General features: G+C 41.8%; 1 non-coding gene across 1 annotated transcript; it reads right to left on the bottom strand.

Moving 5' to 3' along the window:
• Window positions 1–23562: 23562 nt before the first annotated feature.
• Window positions 23563–23669, bottom strand: LOC148294720 (small nucleolar RNA R71). Its single transcript, XR_015835562.1, has one exon. It is a non-coding gene; the product is annotated as a small nucleolar RNA R71 (small nucleolar RNA).
• Between the last annotated feature and the right edge of the window lie 814 nt (window positions 23670–24483).

Consider the following 24483-nt stretch of genomic DNA (forward strand, 5'->3'; position numbering starts at 1 on the left):
ATTGGAGGGGTTGGTGTATTCCATACTTCTAGCGATTGAATTTCACTCAAAACTCACCAAATGACTCCTCCCACCATGTTATGATGTTGCCCAAGTTTTGGACTCGATCCGAAATCAATAGGTGTGAGAAATTGGACAATTCAAGTTCAACGGCAGTTCGTTCCTAATTGGAGTGGTTGGTGTATTCCATACTTCTAGCGATTGGATTTCACTGAAAACTCACTAAATGACTCCTCCCACCATATTATGTTGTTGCCCAAGTTTTGGTCTCGATCCGAAATCAATAGGTGTTCCAAATTGGACAATTCAAGTTCAACGGCAGTTCGTTCCTAATTGGAGTGGTTGGTGTATTCCATACTTCTAGCGATTGGATTTCACTCAAAACTCACGAAATGACTCCTCCCACCATATTTTGATGTTGCCCAAGTTTTGGGCTCGATCCGAAATCAATAGGTGTTCCAAATTGGACAATTCAAGTTCAACGGCAGTTCGTTCCTAATTGGAGTGGTTGGTGTATTCCATACTTCTAGCGATTGGATTTCACCCAAAACTCACCAAATGACTCCTCCCACCATATTATGATGTTGCCGAAGTTTTGGGCTCGATCCGAACTCAATAGGTGTGAGAAATTGGACAATTCAAGTTCAACGGCAGTTCGTTCCTAATTGGAGTTTTGGTGTATTCCACACTTCTAGCGATTGGATTTCACTCAAAACTCACCAAATGACTACTCCCACCATATTTTGATGTTGCCCAAGTTTTGGGCTCGATCCGAAATCAATAGGTGTTCCAAATTGGACAATTCAAGTTCAACGGCAGGTCGTTCCTAATTGGAGTGGTTGGTGTATTCCATATTTCTAGCGATTGGATTTCACTCAAAACTCACCAAATGACTCCTCCCACCATATTTTGATGTTGCCCAAGTTTTGGGCTCGATCCGAAATCAATAGGTGTGAGAAATTGGACAATTCAAGTTCAACGGCAGTTCGTTCCCAATTGGAGTGGTTGGTGTATTCCATACTTCTAGCGATTGGATTTCACTCAAAACTCACCAAACGACTCCTCCCACCATATTATGATGTTGCCCAAGTTTTGGACTCGATCCGAAATCAATAGGTGTGAGAAATTGGACAATTCAAGTTCAACGGCAGTTCGTTCCTAATTGGAGTGGTTGGTGTATTCCATACTTCTAGCGATTGGATTTCACTCAAAACTCACCAAACGACTCCTCCCACCATATTATGATGTTGCCCAAGTTTTGGACTCGATCCGAAATCAATAGGTGTGAGAAATTGGACAATTCAAGTTCAACGGCAGTTCGTTCCTAATTGGAGTGGTTGTTGTATTCCATACTTCTAGCAATTGGATTTCACTCAAAACTCACCAAATGACTCCTCCCACCATATTTTGATGTTGCCCAAGTTTTGGGCTCGATCCGAAATCAATAGGTGTTCCAAATTGGACAATTCAAGTTCAACGGCAGTTCGTTCCTAATTGGAGTGGTTGGTGTATTCCATACTTCTATTGATTGGATTTCCCTCAAAACTCACCAAATGACTCCTCCCACCATATTATGATGTTGCCCAAGTTTTGGGCTCGATCCGAAATCAATAGGTGTGAGAAATTGGACAATTCAAGTTCAACGGCAGTTCGTTCGTAATTGGAGTGGTTGGTGTATTCCATACTTCTAGCGATTGGATTTCACTCAAAACTCACCAAATGACTCCTCCCACCATATTATGATGTTGCCCAAGTTTTGGGCTCGTTCCGAAATCAATAGGTGTGAGAAATTGGACAATTCAAGTTCAACGGCAGTTCGTTCCTAATTGGAGTGGTTGGTGTATTCCATACTTCTAGCGATTGGATTTCACTCAAAACTCAGCAAATGACTCCTCCCACCATATTTTGATGTTGCCCAAGTTTGGGGCTCGATCCGAAATCAATAGGTGTTCAAAATTGGACAATTCAAGTTCAACGGCAGTTCGTTCCTAATTGGAGTGGTTGTTGTATTCCATACTTCTAGCGTTTGGATTTCACTCAAAACTCACCAAATGACTCCTCCCACCATATTATGATGTTGCACAAGTTTGGGGTTCCATCCGAAATCAATAGGTGTTCCAAATTGGACAATTCAAGTTCAACGGCAGGTCGTTCCCAATTGGAATGGTTGTTGTATTCCATACTTCTAGCAATTGGATGTCACTCAAAACTCACCAAATGACTCCTCCCACCATATTTTGTTGTTGCCCAAGTTTTGGGCTCGATCCGAAATCAATTGGTGTTCCAAATTGGACAATTCAAGTTCAACGGCAGTTCGTTCCTAATTGGAGTGGTTGGTGTATTCCATACTTCTATTGATTGGATTTCACTCAAAACTCACCAAATGACTCCTCCCACCATATTATGATGTTGCCCAAGTTTGGGGATCGATCCGAAATCAATAGGTGCGAGAAATTGGACAATTCAAGTTCAACGGCAGTTCGTTCCTAATTGGAGTGGTTGGTGTATTCCAAACTTCTAGCGAATGGATTTCACTCAAAACTCACCAAATGACTCCTCCCACCATATTATGATGTTGCCCAAGTTTTGGGCTCGATCCGAAATCAATAGGTGTGAGAAATTGGACAATTCAAGTTCAACGACAGTTCGTTCCAAATTGGAGTGGTTGGTGTATTCCATACTTCTAGCGATTGGAGTTTACTCAAAACTCACCAAATGACTCCTCCCACCATATTATGATGTTGCCCAAGTTTTCGGCTTGATCCGAAATCAACAGGTGTTCCAAATTGGACAATTTCAAGTTCAACGCCAGTTCGTTCCTAATTGGAGTGGTTGGGGTATTCCATACTTCTAGCAATTGGATTTCCCTCAAAACTCACCAAATGACTCCTCCCACCATATTATGATGTTGCCCAAGTTTTGGGCTCGATCCGAAATCAATTGGTGTGAGAAATTGGACAATTCAAGTTCGACGGTAGTTCGTTCCTAATTGGAGTGGTTGGTGTATTCCACACTTCTGGCGATTGAATTTCACTCAAAACTCACCAAATGACTCCTCCCACCATACTATGATGTTGCCCAAGTTTTGGGCTCGATCCAAAATCAATACGTGTGAGAAATTGGACAATTCAAGTTCAACGGCAGTTCGTTCCTAATTGGAGTGGTTGGTGTATTCCATACTTCTAGCGATTGGATTTCACTGAAAACTCACCAAATGACTCCTCCCACCATATTATGATGTTGCTTAAGTTAGGGGCTCGATCCGAAATCAATAGGTGTGAGAAGTTGGACAATTCAAGTTCAACGGCAGTTCGTTCCTAATTGGAGTGGTTGGTGTATTCCACACTTCTAGCGATTGGATTTCACTAAAAACTCACAAATGACTCCTCCCACCATTTTATGATGTTGCCCAAGTTTTGGGCTCGATCCGAAATCAATACGTGTGAGAAATTGGGCAATTCAAGTTCAACGGCAGTTCGTTCCTAATTGTAGTGGTAGCTGTATTCCATACTTCTAGCGATTGGATTTCACTCAAAACTCACCAAATGACTCCTCCCACCATATTATGATGTTGCCCAAGTTTTGGGCTCGATCCGAAATCAATAGGTGTTCCAAATTGGACAATTCAAGTTCAACGGCAGTTCGTTCCTAATTGGAGTGGACAATTTAAGTTCAACGGCAGTTCATTCCTAATTGGAGTGGTTGGTGTATTCCATACTTCTAGCGATTGGATTTCACTCAAAACTCACCAAATGACTCCTCCCACCACATTATGATGTCGCACAAGTTTGGGGTTCCATCCGAAATCAATGGGTGTGAGAAATTAGACAATTCAAGTTCAACGACAGTTCGTTGCTAATTGGAGTGGTTGGTATATTCCATACTTCTAGCGATTGGATTTCACTCAAAACTCACCAAATGACTCCTCCCACCATATTACGATGTTGCCCAACTTTTGGGCTCGATCCGAAACCAATAGGTGTTCCAAATTGGACAATCCAAGTTTACGGCAGTGCGTTCCTGATTGGAGTGATTGGTGTATTCCATACTTCTAGCGATTGGATTTCACTCAAAACTCACCAAATGACTCCTCCCACCATATTATGATGTTGCCCAAGTTTTCGGCTTGATCCGAAATCAACAGGTGTTCCAAATTGGACAATTTCAAGTTCAACGCCAGTTCGTTCCTAATTGGAGTGGTTGGTGTATTCCATACTTCTAGCAATTGGATTTCACTCAAAACTCACCAAATGACTCCTCCCACCATATTATGATGTTGCCCAAGTTTTGGGCTCGATCCGAAATCAATAGGTGTGAAAAATTGGACAATTCAAGTTCAACGGCAGTTCGTTCCTAATTGGAGTGGTTGGTGTATTCCATACTTCTAGCGATTGGATTTCACTCAAAACTCACCAAATGACTCCTCCCACCATATTATGATTTTGCCCAAGTTTTGGGCTCAATCCGAAATCAATTCGTGTGAGAAATTGGACAATTCAAGTTCAACGGCAGTTCGTTCCTAATTGGAGTGGTACGTGTATTCCATACTTCTAGCGATTGGATTTCACTCAAAACTCACCAAATGACTCCTCCCACCATATTATGATGTTGCCCAAGTTTTGGGCTCGATCCGAAATCAATAGGTGTTCCAAATTGGACAATTCAAGTTCAACGGCAGTTCGTTCCTAATTGGAGTGGTTGGTGTATTCCATACTTCTAGCGATTGGATTTCACTCAAAACTCCCCAAATGACTTCTCGCACCATATTATGATGTTGCACAAGTTTGGGGTTCCATCCGAAATCAATAGGTGTGAGAAATTGGACAATTCAAGTTCAACGGCAGTTCGTTCCTAATTGGATTGGTTGGTGTATTCCATACTTCTAGCGATTGGATTTCACTCAAAACTCACCAAATGACTCCTCCCACCATATTATGATGTTGCCCAAGTTTTGGGCTCGATCCGGAATCAATAGGTGTTCCAAATTGGACAATTCAAGTTCAACGGCAGTTCATTCCTAATTGGAGTGGTTGGTGTATTCCATACTTCTAGCGATTGGATTTCACTCAAAACTCACCAAATGACTCCTCCCACCATATTATGATGTTGCCCAGGTTTGGGGATCGATCCGAAATCAATAGGTGTGAGAAATTGGACAATTCAAGTTCAGCGGCAGTTCGTTCCTATTTGGTGTGGTTGGTGTATTCCATACTTCTAGCGAATGAGTTTCACTCAAAACTCACTAAATGACTCCTCCCACCATATTATGATGTTGCCCAAGTTTTGGTCTCGAACCGAAATCAATAGGTGTTCCAAATTGGACAATTCAAGTTCAACGGCAGTTCGTTCCTAATTGGAGTGGTTGGTGTATTCCATACTTCTAGCGACTGGATTTCACTCAAAACTCACCAAAGGACTCCTCCCACCATATTATGATGTTGCCCAAGTTTGGGGATCGATCCGAAATCAATAGGTGTGAGAAATTGCACAATTCAAGTTCAACGGCAGTTCGTTCCTAGTTGGAGTGGTTGGTGTATTCCATACTTCTAGCGATTGGATTTCACTCAAAACTCACTAAATGACTCCTCCCACCATATTATGATGTTGCCCAAGTTTTGGTCTCGAACCGAAATCAATAGGTGTTCCAAATTCGACAATTCAAGTTCAACGGCAGTTCGTTCCTAATTGGAGTGGTTGGTGTATTCCATACTTGTAGCGATTGGATTTCACTCAAAACTCACCAAATGACTCCTCCCACCATATTATTATGTTTCCCAAGTTTGGGGCCCGATCTGAAATCAATAGGTGGGTGAAATTCGACAATTCAAGTTCAACGGCAATTCGTTCCTAATTGGAGTGGTTGGTGTATTCGATACTTCTAGCGATTGGATTTCACTCAAAACTCACCAAATGACTCCTCCCACCATATTATGATGTTGCCCAAGTTTTGGGCTCAATCTGAAATCAATAGGTGTTCCAAATTGGACAATTCAAGTTCAACGGCAGTTCGTTCCTAATTGGAGTGGTTGGTGTATTCCATACTTCTAGCGATTGGATTTCACTCAAAACTCACCAAATGACTCCTCCCACCATATGATGATGTTGCCCAAGTTTTGGGCTCGATCCGAAATCAATAGGTGTGAGAAATTGGACAATTCAAGTTCAGCGGCAGTTCGTTCCTAGTTGGTGTGGTTGGTGTATTCCATACTTCTAGCGATTGGATTTTACTCAAAACTCACTAAATGACTCCTCCCACCATATTATGATGTTGCCCAAGTTTTGGTCTCGAACCGAAATCAATAGGTGTTCCAAATTGGACAATTCAAGTTCAACGGCAGTTCGTTCCTAATTGGAGTGGTTGGTGTATTCCATACTTCTAGCTATTGGATTTCACTCAAAACTCCCCAAATGACTCCTCCCACCATATTATGATGTTGCCCAAGTTTTGGGCTCGATCCGAAATCAATAGGTGTTCCAAATTGGACAATTCAAGTTCAACGGCAGTTCGTTCCTAATTGGAGTGGTTGGTGTATTCCATACTTCTAGCGATTGGATTTCACTCAAAACTCACCAAATGACTCCTCCCACCATATTATGATGTTGCCCAAGTTTTGGGCTCGATCCGAAATCAATAGGTGTGAGAAATTGGACAAGTTAAGTTCAACGGCAGTTCGTTCCTAATTGGAGTGGTTGGTGTATTCTATACTTCTAGCGACTGGATTTCACTCAAAACTCACCAAATGACTCCTCCCACCCTATTATGATGTTGCCCAACTTTGGGGCTCGATCCGAAATCAATAGGTGTGAGAAATTGGACAATTCAAGTTCAACGGCAGTTCGTTCCTAATTGGAGTGGTTGGTGTATTCCATACTTCTAGCGACTGGATTTCACTCAAAACTCACCAAATGACTCCTCCCACCCTATTATGATGTTGCCCAACTTTGGGGCTCGATCCGAAATCAATAGGTGTGAGAAATTGGACAATTCAAGTTCAACGGCAGTTCGTTCCTAATTGGAGTGGTTGGTGTATTCCATACTTCTAGGGATTGGATTTCACTCAAAACTCACCAAGTGACTCCTCCCACCATATTATGATGTTGCCCAAGTTTTGGGCTCGATCCGAAATCAATAGGTGTGAGAAATTGGACAAGTTAAGTTCAACGGCAGTTCGTTCCTAATTGGAGTGGTTGGTGTATTCCATACTTCTAGCGACTGGATTTCACTCAAAACTCACCAAATGACTCCTCCCACCCTGTTATGTTATTGCCCAACTTTGGGGCTCGATCCGAAATCAATGGGTGTGAGAAATTGGACAATTCAAGTTCAACGACAGTTCGTTCCTAATTGGAGTGGTTGGTGTATTCCATACTTCTAGCGATTGGATTTCACTCAAAACTCACCAAATGACTCCCCCCATCATATTATGATGTTGCCCAAGTTTTGGGCTCGATCCGAAATCAATAGGTGTTAGAAATTGGACAATTTAAGTTCAACGGGTGTTCGTTCCTAATTGGAGTGGTTGGTGTATTCCATACTTCTAGCGATTGGATTTCACTCAAAACTCACCAAATGACTCCTCCCACCATATTATGATGTTGCCCCAGTTTGGGGCTCGATCCGAAATCCATAGGTGTTCCAAATTGGACAATTCATGTTCAACGGCAGTTTGTTCCTAATTGGAGGGGTCGGTGTATTCCACACTTCTAGCGATTGGATTTCACTCAAAACTCACCAAATTACTGCTCCCACCATATTATGATGTTGCCCAAGTTTGGGGCTCGATCCGAAATCAATAGGTGTGAGAAATTCGACAATTCAAGTTCAACGACAGTTCGTTCCTAATTGTAGTGGTTGGTGTATTCCATACTTCTAGTGATTGGATTTCACTCAAAACTCACCAAATGACTCCTCCCACCATATTATGATGTGGCCCAAGTTTTGGGCTCGATCCGAAATCAATAGGTGTGAGAAATTGGCCAATTCAAGTTCAACGGCAGTTCGTTCCTAATTGGAGTGGTTGGTGTATTCCATACTTCTAGCGATTGGATTTCACTCAAAACTCACCAAATGACTCCTCCCACCATATTATGATATTGCCCAAGTTTTGGGCTCGATCCGGAATCGATAGGTGTTCCAAATTGGACAATTCAAGTTCAACGGCAGTTCATTCCGAATTGGAGTGGTTGGTGTATTCCATACTTCTAGCGATTGGATTTCACTCAAAACTCACCAAAGGACTCCTCCCACCATATTATGATGTTGCCCAAGTTTGGGGATCGATCCGAAATCAATAGGTGTGAGAAATTGCACAATTCAAGTTCAACGGCAGTTCGTTCCTAGTTGGAGTGGTTGGTGTATTCCATACTTCTAGCGATTGGATTTCACTCAAAACTCACTAAATGACTCCTCCCACCATATTATGATGTTGCCCAAGTTTTGGTCTCGAACCGAAATCAATAGGTGTTCCAAATTCGACAATTCAAGTTCAACGGCAGTTCGTTCCTAATTGGAGTGGTTGGTGTATTCCATACTTCTAGCTATTGGATTTCACTCAAAACTCACCAAATGACTCCTCCCACCATATTAAGATGTTGCCCAAGTTTTGGGCTCGATCCGAAATCAATAGGTGTGAGAAATTGGACAATTCAAGTTCAACGGCAGTTCGTTCCTAATTGGAGTGGTTGGTGTATTCCATACTTCTAGCGATTGGATTTCACTCAAAACTCACCAAATGACTCCTCCCACCATATTATGATGTTGCCCAAGTTTTGGGCTCGATCCGAAATCAATAGGAGTGAGAAATTGGACAAGTTAAGTTCAACAGCAGTTCGTTCCTAATTGGAGTGGTTGGTGTATTCCATACTTCTAGCGACTGGATTTCACTCAAAACTCACCAAATGACTCCTCCCACCCTATTATGATGTTGCCCAACTTTGGGGCTCGATCCGAAATCAATGGGTGTGAGAAATTTGACAATTCAAGTTCAACGACAGTTCGTTCCTAATTGGAGTGGTTGGTGTATTCCATACTTCTAGCGATTGGATTTCACTCAAAACTCACCACGTGACTCCTCCCACCATATTATGATGTTGCCCAAGTTTTGGGCTCGATCCGAAATCAATAGGTGTGAGAAATTGGACAAGTTAAGTTCAACGGCAGTTCGTTCCTAATTGGAGTGGTTGGTGTATTCCATACTTCTAGCGACTGGATTTCACTCAAAACTCACCAAATGACTCCTCCCACCCTGTTATGTTATTGCCCAACTTTGGGGCTCGATCCGAAATCAATGGGTGTGAGAAATTGGACAATTCAAGTTCAACGACAGTTCGTTCCTAATTGGAGTGGTTGGTGTATTCCATACTTCTAGCGATTGGATTTCACTCAAAACTCACCAAATGACTCCCCCCATCATATTATGATGTTGCCCAAGTTTTGGGCTCGATCCGAAATCAATAGGTGTTAGAAATTGGACAATTTAAGTTCAACGGGTGTTCGTTCCTAATTGGAGTGGTTGGTGTATTCCATACTTCTAGCGATTGGATTTCACTCAAAACTCACCAAATGACTCCTCCCACCATATTCTGATGTTGCCCCAGTTTGGGGCTCGATCCGAAATCCATAGGTGTTCCAAATTGGACAATTCATGTTCAACGGCAGTTCGTTCCTAATTGGAGGGGTCGGTGTATTCCACACTTCTAGCGATTGGATTTCACTCAAAACTCACCAAATTACTGCTCCCACCATATTATGATGTTGCCCAAGTTTGGGGCTCGATCCGAAATCAATAGGTGTGAGAAATTCGACAATTCAAGTTCAACGACAGTTGTTTCCTAGTTGGAGTGGTTGGTGTATTCCATACTTTTAGTGATTGGATTTCACTCAAAACTCACCAAATGACTCCTCCCACCATATTATGATGTGGCCCAAGTTTTGGGCTCGATACGAAATCAATAGGTGTGAGAAATTGGACAATTCAAGTTCAACGGCAGTTCGTTCCTAATTGGAGTGGTTGGTGTATTCCATACTTCTAGCGATTGGATTTCACTCAAAACTCACCAAATGACTCCTCCCACCATATTATGATGTTGCTTAAGTTAGGGGCTCGATCCGAAATCAATAGGTGTGAGAAGTTGGACAATTCAAGTTCAACGGCAGTTCGTTCCTAATTGGAGTGGTTGGTGTATTCCACACTTCTAGCGATTGGATTTCACTAAAAACTCACAAATGACTCCTCCCAAAATTTTATGATGTTGCCCAAGTTTTGGGCTCGATCCGAAATCAATACGTGTGAGAAATTGGGCAATTCAAGTTCAACGGCAGTTCGTTCCTAATTGTAGTGGTAGCTGTATTCCATACTTCTAGCGATTGGATTTCACTCAAAACTCACCAAATGACTCCTCCCACCATATTATGTTGTTGCCCAAGTTTTGGGCTCGATCCGAAATCAATAGGTGTGAGAAATTGGACAATTTAAGTTCAACGGCAGTTCGTTCCTGATTGGAGTGGTTGGTGTATTCCATACTTCTAGCGATTGGATTTCACTCCAAACTCACCAAATGACTCCTCCCACCATATTATGATATTGCCCAAGTTTTGGGCTCGATCCGGAATCGATAGGTGTTCCAAATTGGACAATTCAAGTTCAACGGCAGTTCATTCCGAATTGGAGTGGTTGGTGTATTCCATACTTCTAGCGATTGGATTTCACTCAAAACTCACCAAAGGACTCCTCCCACCATATTATGATGTTGCCCAAGTTTGGGGATCGATCCGAAATCAATAGGTGTGAGAAATTGCACAATTCAAGTTCAACGGCAGTTCGTTCCTAGTTGGAGTGGTTGGTGTATTCCATACTTCTAGCGATTGGATTTCACTCAAAACTCACTAAATGACTCCTCCCACCATATTATGATGTTGCCCAAGTTTTGGTCTCGAACCGAAATCAATAGGTGTTCCAAATTCGACAATTCAAGTTCAACGGCAGTTCGTTCCTAATTGGAGTGGTTGGTGTATTCCATACTTCTAGCTATTGGATTTCACTCAAAACTCACCAAATGACTCCTCCCACCATATTAAGATGTTGCCCAAGTTTTGGGCTCGATCCGAAATCAATAGGTGTGAGAAATTGGACAATTCAAGTTCAACGGCAGTTCGTTCCTAATTGGAGTGGTTGGTGTATTCCATACTTCTAGCGATTGGATTTCACTCAAAACTCACCAAATGACTCCTCCCACCATATTATGATGTTGCCCAAGTTTTGGGCTCGATCCGAAATCAATAGGAGTGAGAAATTGGACAAGTTAAGTTCAACAGCAGTTCGTTCCTAATTGGAGTGGTTGGTGTATTCCATACTTCTAGCGACTGGATTTCACTCAAAACTCACCAAATGACTCCTCCCACCCTATTATGATGTTGCCCAACTTTGGGGCTCGATCCGAAATCAATGGGTGTGAGAAATTTGACAATTCAAGTTCAACGACAGTTCGTTCCTAATTGGAGTGGTTGGTGTATTCCATACTTCTAGCGATTGGATTTCACTCAAAACTCACCACGTGACTCCTCCCACCATATTATGATGTTGCCCAAGTTTTGGGCTCGATCCGAAATCAATAGGTGTGAGAAATTGGACAAGTTAAGTTCAACGGCAGTTCGTTCCTAATTGGAGTGGTTGGTGTATTCCATACTTCTAGCGACTGGATTTCACTCAAAACTCACCAAATGACTCCTCCCACCCTGTTATGTTGTTGCCGAACTTTGGGGCTCGATCCAAAATCAATGGGTGTGAGAAATTGGACAATTCAAGTTCAACGACAGTTCGTTCCTAATTGGAGTGGTTGGTGTATTCCATACTTCTAGCGATTGGATTTCACTCAAAACTCACCAAATGACTCCCCCCACCATATTATGATGTTGCCCAAGTTTTGGGCTCGATCCGAAATCAATAGGTGTTAGAAATTGGACAATTTAAGTTCAACGGGTGTTCGTTCCTAATTGGAGTGGTTGGTGTATTCCATACTTCTAGCGATTGGATTTCACTCAAAACTCACCAAATGACTCCTCCCACCATATTATGATGTTGCCCAAGTTTGGGGCTCGATCCGAAATCCATAGGTGTTCCAAGTTGGACAATTCAAGTTCAACAGCAGTTCGTTCCTAATTGGAGTGGTTGGTGTATTCCATACTTCTAGCGACTGGATTTCACTCAAAACTCACCAAATGACTCCTCCCACCCTATTATGATGTTGCCCAACTTTGGGGCTCGATCCGAAATCAATGGGTGTGAGAAATTTGACAATTCAAGTTCAACGACAGTTCGTTCCTAATTGGAGTGGTTGGTGTATTCCATACTTCTAGCGATTGGATTTCACTCAAAACTCACCACGTGACTCCTCCCACCATATTATGATGTTGCCCAAGTTTGGGGATCGATCCGAAATCAATAGGTGTGAGAAATTGCACAATTCAAGTTCAACGGCAGTTCGTTCCTAGTTGGAGTGGTTGGTGTATTCCATACTTCTAGCGATTGGATTTCACTCAAAACTCACTAAATGACTCCTCCCACCATATTATGATGTTGCCCAAGTTTTGGTCTCGAACCGAAATCAATAGGTGTTCCAAATTCGACAATTCAAGTTCAACGGCAGTTCGTTCCTAATTGGAGTGGTTGGTGTATTCCATACTTCTAGCTATTGGATTTCACTCAAAACTCACCAAATGACTCCTCCCACCATATTAAGATGTTGCCCAAGTTTTGGGCTCGATCCGAAATCAATAGGTGTGAGAAATTGGACAATTCAAGTTCAACGGCAGTTCGTTCCTAATTGGAGTGGTTGGTGTATTCCATACTTCTAGCGATTGGATTTCACTCAAAACTCACCAAATGACTCCTCCCACCATATTATGATGTTGCCCAAGTTTTGGGCTCGATCCGAAATCAATAGGAGTGAGAAATTGGACAAGTTAAGTTCAACAGCAGTTCGTTCCTAATTGGAGTGGTTGGTGTATTCCATACTTCTAGCGACTGGATTTCACTCAAAACTCACTAAATGACTCCTCCCACCCTATTATGATGTTGCCCAACTTTAGGGCTCGATCCGAAATCAATGGGTGTGAGAAATTTGACAATTCAAGTTCAACGACAGTTCGTTCCTAATTGGAGTGGTTGGTGTATTCCATACTTCTAGCGATTGGATTTCACTCAAAACTCACCACGTGACTCCTCCCACCATATTATGATGTTGCCCAAGTTTGGGGATCGATCCGAAATCAATAGGTGTGAGAAATTGCACAATTCAAGTTCAACGGCAGTTCGTTCCTAGTTGGAGTGGTTGGTGTATTCCATACTTCTAGCGATTGGATTTCACTCAAAACTCACTAAATGACTCCTCCCACCATATTATGATGTTGCCCAAGTTTTGGTCTCGAACCGAAATCAATAGGTGTTCCAAATTCGACAATTCAAGTTCAACGGCAGTTCGTTCCTAATTGGAGTGGTTGGTGTATTCCATACTTCTAGCTATTGGATTTCACTCAAAACTCACCAAATGACTCCTCCCACCATATTAAGATGTTGCCCAAGTTTTGGGCTCGATCCGAAATCAATAGGTGTGAGAAATTGGACAATTCAAGTTCAACGGCAGTTCGTTCCTAATTGGAGTGGTTGGTGTATTCCATACTTCTAGCGATTGGATTTCACTCAAAACTCACCAAATGACTCCTCCCACCATATTATGATGTTGCCCAAGTTTTGGGCTCGATCCGAAATCAATAGGAGTGAGAAATTGGACAAGTTAAGTTCAACAGCAGTTCGTTCCTAATTGGAGTGGTTGGTGTATTCCATACTTCTAGCGACTGGATTTCACTCAAAACTCACCAAATGACTCCTCCCACCCTATTATGATGTTGCCCAACTTTGGGGCTCGATCCGAAATCAATGGGTGTGAGAAATTTGACAATTCAAGTTCAACGACAGTTCGTTCCTAATTGGAGTGGTTGGTGTATTCCATACTTCTAGCGATTGGATTTCACTCAAAACTCACCACGTGACTCCTCCCACCATATTATGATGTTGCCCAAGTTTTGGGCTCGATCCGAAATCAATAGGTGTGAGAAATTGGACAAGTTAAGTTCAACGGCAGTTCGTTCCTAATTGGAGTGGTTGGTGTATTCCATACTTCTAGCGACTGGATTTCACTCAAAACTCACCAAATGACTCCTCCCACCCTGTTATGTTGTTGCCGAACTTTGGGGCTCGATCCAAAATCAATGGGTGTGAGAAATTGGACAATTCAAGTTCAACGACAGTTCGTTCCTAATTGGAGTGGTTGGTGTATTCCATACTTCTAGCGATTGGATTTCACTCAAAACTCACCAAATGACTCCCCCCACCATATTATGATGTTGCCCAAGTTTTGGGCTCGATCCGAAATCAATAGGTGTTAGAAATTGGACAATTTAAGTTCAACGGGTGTTCGTTCCTAATTGGAGTGGTTGGTGTATTCCATACTTCTAGCGATTGGATTTCACTCAAAACTCACCAAATGACTCCTCCCACCATATTATGATGTTGCCCAAGTTTGGGGCTCGATCCGAAATCCATAGGTGTTCCAAGTTGGACAATTCAAGTTCAACGGCAGTTCGTTCCTAATTGGAGCGGTCGGTGTATTCCACACTTCTAGCGATTGGATTTCACTCAAAACTCACCAAATTACTGCTCCCACCATATTATGATGTTGCCCAAGTTTGGGGCTCGATCCGAAATCGATAGGTGTGAGAAATTCGACAATTCAAGTTCAACGACAGTTCGTTCCTAATTGGAGTGGTTGGTGTATTCCATACTTCTAGTGATTGGATTTCACTCAAAACTCACCAAATGACTCCTCCCACCATATTATGATGTGGCCCAAGTTTTGGGCTCGATCCGAAATCAATAGGTGTGAGAAATTGGACAATTCAAGTTCAACGGCAGTTCGTTCCTAATTGGAGTGGTTGGTGTATTCCATACTTCTAGCGATTGGATTTCACTCAAAACTCACCAAATGACTCCTCCCACCATATTATGATGTTGCCCAAGTTTGGGGCTCGATCCGAAATCAATAGGTGTGAGAAATTGGACAATTCAAGTTCAACGGCAGTTCGTTCCTAATTGGAGTGGTTGGTGTATTCCACACTTCTAGCGATTGGATTTCACTAAAAACTCACAAATGACTCCTCCCACCATTTTATGATGTTGCCCAAGTTTTGGGCTCGATCCGAAATCAATACGTGTGAGAACTTGGACAATTCAAGTTCAACGGCAGTTCGTTCCTAATTGGAGTGGTAGGTGTATTCCATACTTCTAGCGATTGGATTTCACTCAAAACTCACCAAATGACTCCTCCCACCATATTATCATGTTGCCCAAGTTTTGGGCTCGATCCGAAATCAATAGGTGTGAGAAATTGGACAATTTAAGTTCAACGGCAGTTCCTTCCTAATTGGAGTGGTTGGTGTATTCCATACTTCTAGCGATTGGATTTCACTCCAAACTCACCAAATGACTCCTCCCACCATATTATGATATTGCCCAAGTTTTGGGCTCGATCCGGAATCGATAGGTGTTCCAAATTGGACAATTCAAGTTCAACGGCAGTTCATTCCGAATTGGAGTGCTTGGTGTATTCCATACTTCTAGCGATTGGATTTCACTCAAAACTCACCAAATGACTCCTCCCACCATATTATGATGTTGCCCAAGTTTGGGGATCGATCCGAAATCAATAGGTGTGAGAAATTGCACAATTCAAGTTCAACGGCAGTTCGTTCCTAGTTGGAGTGGTTGGTGTATTCCATACTTCTAGCGATTGGATTTCACTCAAAACTCACTAAATGACTCCTCCCACCATATTATGATGTTGCCCAAGTTTTGGTCTCGAACCGAAATCAATAGGTGTTCCAAATTGGACAATTCAAGTTCAACGGCAGTTCGTTCCTAATTGGAGTGGTTGGTGTATTCCATACTTCTAGCTATTGGATTTCACTCAAAACTCACCAAATGACTCCTCCCACCATATTAAGATGTTGCCCAAGTTTTGGGCTCGATCCGAAATCAATAGGTGTGAGAAATTGGACAATTCAAGTTCAACGGCAGTTCGTTCCTAATTGGAGTGGTTGGTGTATTCCATACTTCTAGCGATTGGATTTCACTCAAAACTCACCAAATGACTCCTCCCACCATATTATGATGTGGCCCAAGTTTGGGGCTCGATCCGAAATCAATAGGTGTGAGAAATTCGACAATTCAAGTTCAACGACAGTTCCTTCCTAATTGGAGTGGTTGGTGTATTCCATACTTCTAGCGATTGGATTTTATTCAAAACTCACCAAATGACTCCTCCCACCATATTATGATGTTGCCCAAGTTTTGGGCTCGATCCGAAATCAATAGGTGTGAGAAATTGGACAATTCAAGTTCAACGACAGTTCGTTCCTAATTGGAGTGGTTGGTGTATTCCATACTTCTAGCGATTGGATTTCACTCAAAGCTCACCAAATGACTCCTCCCACCATATTATGATGTCGCACAAGTTTGGGGTTCCATCCGAAATCAATGGGTGTGAGAAATTGGACAATTCAAGTTCAACGACAGTTCGTTCCTGATTGGAGTGGTTGGTGTATTCCATACTTCTAGCGATTGGATTTCACTCAAAACTCTCCAAATGACTCGTCCCACCATATTACGATGTTGCCCAAGTTTTGGGCTCGATCCGAAACCAATAGGTTTTCCAAATTTGACAATCCTAGTTTACGGCAGTGCGTTCCTAATTGGAGTGACTGGTGTATTCCATACTTCTAGCGATTGGATTTCACTCAAAACTCACCAAATGACTCCTCCCACCATATTATATTGTTGCCCAAGTTTTCGGCTTGATCCGAAATCAACAGGTGTTCCAAATTGGACAATTTCAAGTTCAACGCCAGTTCGTTCCTAATTGGAGTGGTTGGTGTATTCCATACTTCTAGCAATTGGATTTCACTCAAAACTCACCAAATGACTCCTCCCACCATATTATGATGTTGCCCAAGTTTTGGGCTCGATCCAAAATCAATAGGTGTTCCAAATTGGACAATCCAAGTTCAACGGCAGTGCGTTCCTAATTGGAGTGGTTGGTGTATTCCATACTTCTAGCGATTGGATTTCACCCAAAACTCACCAAATGACTCCTTCCACCATATTATGATGTTGCCCAAGTTTTGGGCTCGATCCGAAATCAATAGGTGTGAGAAATTGGACAATTCAAGTTCAACGGCAGTTCGTTCCTAATTGGAGTGGTTGGTGTATTCCATACTTCTAGCGATTGGAGTTTACTCAAAACTCACCAAATGACTCCTCCCACCATATTATGATGTTGGCCATGTTTTCGGCTTGATCCGAAATCAACAGGTGTTCCAAATTGGACAATTTCAAGTTCAACGCCAGTTCGTTCCTAATTGGAGTGGTTGGTGTATTCCATACTTCTAGCAATTGGATTTCCCTCAAAACTCACCAAATGACTCCTCCCACCATATTATGATGTTGCCCAAGTTTTGGGCTCGATCCGAAATCAATAGGTGTGAGAAATTGGACAATTCAAGTTCAACGACAGTTCGTTCCTAATTGGAGTGGTTGGTGTATTCCATACTTCTAGCGATTGGAGTTTACTCAAAACTCACCAAATGACTCCTCCCACCATATTATGATGTTGGCCAAGTTTTCGGCTTGATCCGAAATCAACAGGTGTTCCAAATTGGACAATTTCAAGTTCAACGCCAGTTCGTTCCTAATTGGAGTGGTTGGTGTATTCCATACTTCTAGCAATTGGATTTCCCTCAAAACTCACCAAATGACTCCTCCCACCATATTATGATGTTGCCCAAGTTTTGGGCTCGATCCGAAATCAATAGGTGTGAAAAATTGGACAATTCAAGTTCAACGGCAGTTCGTTCCTAATTGGAGTGGTTGGTGTATTCCATACTTCTAGCGATTGGATTTCACTCAAAACTCACCAAATGACTCCTCCCACCATACTATGATGTTGCCCAAGTTTTGGGCTCGATCCGAAATCAATACGTGTGAGAAATTGGACAATTCAAGTTCAACGGCAGTTCGTTCCTAATTGGAGTGGTTGGTGTATTCCATACTTCTAGCGATTGGAGTTTACTCAAAACTCACCAAATGACTCCTCCCACCATATTATGATGTTGCCCAAGTTTTCGGCTTGATCCGAAATCAACAGGTGTTCCAAATTGGACAATTTCAAGTTCAACGCCAGTTCGTTCCTAATTGGAGTGGTTGGTGTATTCCATACTTCTAGCAATTGGATTTCACTCAAAACTCACCAAATGACTCCTCCCACCATATTATGATTTTGCCCAAGTTTTGGGCTCGATCCGAAATCAATACGTGTGAGAAATTGGACAATTCAAGTTCAACGGCAGTTCGTTCCTAATTGGAGTGGTAGGTGTATTCCATACTTCTAGCGATTGGATTTCACTCAAAACTCACCAAATGACTCCTCCCACCATATTATGATGTTGCCCAAGTTTTGGGCTCGATCCGAAATCAATAGGTGTGAGAAATTGGACAATTTAAGTTCAACGGCAGTTCGTTCCTAATTGGAGTGGTTGGTGTATTCCATACTTCTAGCGATTGGATTTCACTCAAAACTCACCAAATGACTCCTCCCACCATATTTTGATGTTGCACAAGTTTGGGGTTCCATCCGAAATCAATAGGTGTTCCAAATTGGACAATTCAAGTTCAACGGCAGGTCGTTCCCAATTGGAATGGTTGTTGTATTCCATACTTCTAGCGATTGGATGTCACTCAAAACTCCCCAAATGAATCCTCCCACCATATTATGATGTTGCCCAAGTTTTGGGCTCGATCCGAAATCAATAGGTGTTCCAAATTGGACAATTCAAGTTCAACGGCAGTTCGTTCCTAATTGGAGTGGTAGGTGTATTCCATACTTCTAGCGATTGGATTTCACTCAAAACTCACCAAATGACTCCTCCCACCATATTATGATGTTGCCCAAGTTTTGGGCTCGATCCGAAATCAATAGGTGTGAGAAATTGGACAATTTAAGTTCAACGGCAGTTCGTTCCTAATTGGAGTGGTTGGTGTATTCCATACTTCTAGCGATTGGATTTCACTCAAAACTCACCAAATGACTCCTCCCACCATATTTTGATGTTGCCCAAGTTTGGGGCTCGATTCGAAATCAATAGGTGTTCAAAATTGGACAATTCAAGTTCAACGGCAGTTCGTTCCTAATTGGAGTGGTTGTTGTATTCCATACTTCTAGCGTTTGGATTTCACTCAAAACTCACCAAATGACTCCTCCCACCATATTATGATGTTGCACAAGTTTGGGGTTCCATCCGAAATCAATAGGTGTTCCAAATTGGACAATTCAAGTTCAACGGCAGGTCGTTCCCAATTGGAATGGTTGTTGTATTCCATACTTCTAGCGATTGGATGTCACTCAAAACTCCCCAAATGAATCCTCCCACCATATTATGATGTTGCCCAAGTTTTGGGCTCGATCCGAAATCAATAGGTGTTCCAAATTGGACAATTCAAGTTCAACGGCAGTTCGTTCCTAATTGGAGTGGTTGGTGTATTCCATACTTCTAGTGAGTGGATTTCACTCAAAACTCACCAAATGACTCCTCCCACCCTATTATGATGTTGCCCAACTTTGGGGCTCGATCCGAAATCAATAGGTGTGAGAAATTGGACAATTCAAGTTCAACGGCAGTTCTTTCCTAGTTGGAGTGGTTGGTGTATTCCATACTTCTAGCAATTGGATTTCACTCAAAACTCACTAAATGACTCCTCCCACCATATTATGATGTTGCCCAAGTTTTGGTCTCGAACCGAAATCAATAGGTGTTCCAAATTGGACAATTCAAGTTCCACGGCAGTTCGTTCCTAATTGGAGTGGTTGGTGTATTCCATACTTCTAGCGATTGGATTTCACTCAAAACTCACCAAATGACTCCTCCCACCATATTATGATGTGGCCCAAGTTTGGGGCTCGATCCGAAATCAATAGGTGTGAGAAATTCGACAATTCAAATTCAACGACAGTTCGTTCCTAATTGGAGTGGTTGTTGTATTCCATACTTCTAGCGATTGGATTTCACTCAAAGCTCACCAAATGACTCCTCCCACCATATTATGATGTCGCACAAGTTTGGGATTCCATCCGAAATCAATGGGTGTGAGAAATTGGACAATTCAAGTTCAACGACAGTTCGTTCCTGATTGGAGTGGTTGGTGTATTCCATACTTCTAGCGATTGGATTTCACTCAAAACTCTCCAAATGACTCCTCCCACCATATTATGATGTTGCCCAAGTTTTGGGCTCGATCCGAAACCAATAGGTGTTCCAAATTTGACAATCCTAGTTTACGGCAGTGCGTTCCTAATTGGAGTGATTGGTGTATTCCATACTTCTAGCGATTGGATTTCAGTCAAAACTCACCAAATGACTCCTCCCACCATATTATGTTGTTGCCCAAGTTTTCGGCTTGATCCGAAATCAACAGGTGTTCCAAATTGGACAATTTCAAGTTCAACGCCAGTTCGTTCCTAATTGGAGTGGTTGGTGTATTCCGTACTTCTAGCAATTGGATTTCACTCAAAACTCACCAAATGACTCCTCCCACCATATTATGATGTTGCCCAAGTTTTGGGCTCGATCCGACATCAATAGGTGTTAAAAATTGGACAATTCAAGTTCAACGGCAGTTCGTTCCTAATTGGAGTGGTTGGTGTATTCCATACTTCTAGCGATTGGATTTCACTCAAAACTCACCAAATGACTCCTCCCACCATATTATGATGTTGCCCAAGTTTTGGGCTCGATCCAAAATCAATAGGTGTTCCAAATTGGACAATCCAAGTTCAACGGCAGTGCGTTCCTAATTGGAGTGGTTGGTGTATTCCATACTTCTAGCGATTGGATTTCACTCAAAACTCACCAAATGAAGTTTTGGGCTCGATCCGAAATCAATAGGTGTGAGAAATTGGACAATTCAAGTTCAACGGCAGTTCGTTCCTAATTGGAGTGGTTGGTGTATTCCATCCTTCTAGCGATTGGATTTCACTCAAAACTCCCCAAATGACTCCTCCCACCATATTATGATGTTGCCTGATAAGTTCATAATTTCACACATTTGCATGCCTTCGTTACTTAGTAATTTTGTTTAGTTTCTCTTTATTTCAAGTCACTTACCTATGTTTGTGTGTTCTATAGGTTGAAGGCAGCAAGAGATTGCTTTTGAAGCAAAATGGTGCAAAACGTGCAAAAACTGGATATTGAGTTAGAAGTTCATTTCGGACTTATCTTCTTCATCCGAGCTTGGATTGGGCCAATACTTGTGTGGTTGGATCAGATACATTCTGAACTTCAAAATGGATATCTTAAAGTCATATTTGGATTCAGCCAAACCCAATCCGTGAGCCCATCAAAATACACATCATGCTGACATGAGGATGAGCTGATGGATGCTTGGTCATGGTGAGCTAGGCATGAGCTATTGGTTTCTGGATGGATGCTTGATCATGCTGACATGAAGATGACCTATGGCTGCTGGTGGGATTTATTAGTGCAGCAACCAATTCTGATTATCTAAATACAAGTGTTGTATGCATTAGTCATATTCAATTCAGAATTCCCCTTTCCTTCTCCCTATAAATACCACTTCCATTCCACATCCCAGATACAATTCACTTCATCCATTACTTCCATACACACATTCAGATTCACCACAAAGAGAGAGAGAGAGCTAGCTGCAAAGGAGGGAGAGCTGGGAGCTGTCCTGGAAACTACCTTGCTGCCACCAGCTAGTTCTTCTATTCTCTTTATTCTACCTATGTATTTCTTATCTTCTGTATTCATAATTATGTTTAACTAATCCATTTTGTTAGGGCTTAGGATGAAGCCCTAGTCATGAATATTCAATGTTATGGATGATTTCATAGTTAATTGATTTCCTTGCTTTCATTATCAAGTTGTTAATCTCCAGCTTATTATGTGCTTGATGTATGTTTTCTTGGAGTAGCTAACTAGGATTTTATGCATCTAGCACAGGTTGGGAAGGGGTTTAGATTCACCAATTCTACTCTCCTTTCACAAGCAACACATGAATGGCCTAAGAATCATTCAAGGGGTTAATAACCATAGGTTGACTAGGACAGATACCATGTTCTAGGACTTGTGTGATTATCATATTCTCAAGGAACTTAATGACTCTTATATGCTTTATTCTAAGTAGATACCATGCTTAGGTTGCATATTAGAGATCACGTGTTGTGTAGATACCATGCACAATTACATGCCTTAGGAGAATCATGCATCCTGCACCTAGATACCATAGGCTTGTATGCGATAATCTATTGTTAATGAAGCTTGAGTCAATTTCTATGCATTCATAACTTGGATAGGAAGACTAGTGGTAGATTCCAAGGCTCTAACACTTCTCAATCATTGTTTCACAACTTGTTCATTGCTGCCATTGTTTACTTCCAGCACTTCCATTTCATTCTCTTGTTTTCATTTAAACAACAAAAACCCCCCATTCGAGTGCGTGTGTGGTGCTAGGATTCTGTCCTAGACCTTGCCAATTGTTAGTTAGTTTGTTTCTTTGTTTTCAGTTTTTCCATCATTCTAAGTAGTTTAACTTGCAACCAAGTTACCATTCTCCGTGGGATCGACCTCGTATTTCATAAGCTATACTATAAATGGTTCGTGCACTTGCGAGAATTGAAGTTTCTATTTTTAATAACTCATTTTAGTTGTTAGGAATAGGCTCAACAAGTTTTTGGCGCCGTTGCCGGGGAACCGGTAACGATGGTGCTATAGTTAGATTACTTTGAGTGTTTTTGTTTTTGTTTTCGTTGGTTTTTATTTCTGTATTCTGTTTTTCTTTTTAGTTGTTATCTCCATTTGAAGGCACTAATTGGTTTCTTGTGTGTGCATATATGTCCGAATCTGATTCTGAGCCAATTTCACCAGGAACTTTTGCTGTACGTGTTGGTTTGAGGAGGAATTATAGTTCTTTAAGTGCTGAATCTGAGAGCTACGAATCTGAAGGTTCAAGCAAGATGGCAGAGATTCCAAACAACAACAATAATGATGAAGGAGGTGGTGCGCTTGTTGTCCAACCTAGGAAACCCCTGCGTGAATTTTCCATCCCCAAAGTCACTGATCAACCTTCGTGCATCGTCTATCCTCAACTCACAATTGACAGGTTTGAGCTTAGAAGTGGTATGATTCATCTTCTTCCAACTTATTATGGTAATACCACTGAGGATCCTTACATGCATGTTAAGCAATTCTTTGAAATATGTGCTACAATCAAAATTCAAGGACTTGATGATGAGCAGATTAAGATGAGGCTATTCCCATTCAGTTTAAAAGATAAGGCTAAGTCATGGTTATACTCTTTGCCTAATGCTTCAATTCGTACTTGGGATGAGCTTTCTAATAAGTTTTTGCAGAAATTCTTTCCAGCTCAAAAGACTAACAAGATTAGAAAGGAAATTCTTGGTTTCACACAAAGAGAAGGAGAAGCTTTTCATGAATGCTGGGAGAGGTACAAGGAGATGATGAGTTCTTGCCCACACCACAATATAGAGAGTTGGATGCAAATGCAATCTTTCTATGAAGGTTTGCTTGATTCCGAAAGGATGATGGTAGATGCAACAAGTGGAGAAGGACTGATGAACAAAACAGCAGATGAGGCTTTTACTCTCTTTGAATCTTTGAGTACCAACTCTCAACAATGGAGCTACAATAAAGGAAGAGGAGCTCCTATGAAAGCTGTGGTCTCTGAGGTAAGTACTAATAATGAGATTAATGCAAAACTTGATGTTATGTGTTCTTTGCTTCAACAGGCAGTGACTGGCCCTCTAGGAAGCAAAGAGGAAGTTCAAGACCAATCTTTTGCAAAGCACATGCTAGAGCAAGCAAATGCCCTTCAAGGAAGGAATCCTCAGAATGATCCTTACTCAAACACATACAATCCGGGGTGGAGAAATCATCCTAATTTCAGGTGGAGCAATAATTCAAATGTGCAACAATCTCAAGGACCTCCCCCAGGATTTCAAATACAACAAAGGCAATTCCAGCAAGCTCCCCAACAAGTACAAGAGCAAAGGGGTGATCAAATGGGAGAATTGCAAGACATGTTCAAGAAGTTCATGGGGCAACAGATGCAAACCAATCAGAATCTTCAAAATGCAGTGAACAAACTAGAAGTGCAAGTTGGGCAGATTGCATCCTCCATGAGCAATAGAGCATCCGGAACTTTTCCAAGCCAAACGGAGGTGAATCCAAGGCATCATGAGCAAGTTAAAGCAGTGCACATCTTGAGAAGTGGTAAACAAGTTGATAATAAGGTTGGAGATGCCAATGAAGAGCAAGAAGATGGAGAAAACGTGGAGATC

This window comes from Prunus avium, chromosome 4 (genome assembly GCF_965620075.1).
Source record: "Prunus avium chromosome 4, drPruAviu1.hap1.1, whole genome shotgun sequence".
NCBI lineage: Eukaryota > Viridiplantae > Streptophyta > Magnoliopsida > Rosales > Rosaceae > Prunus > Prunus avium.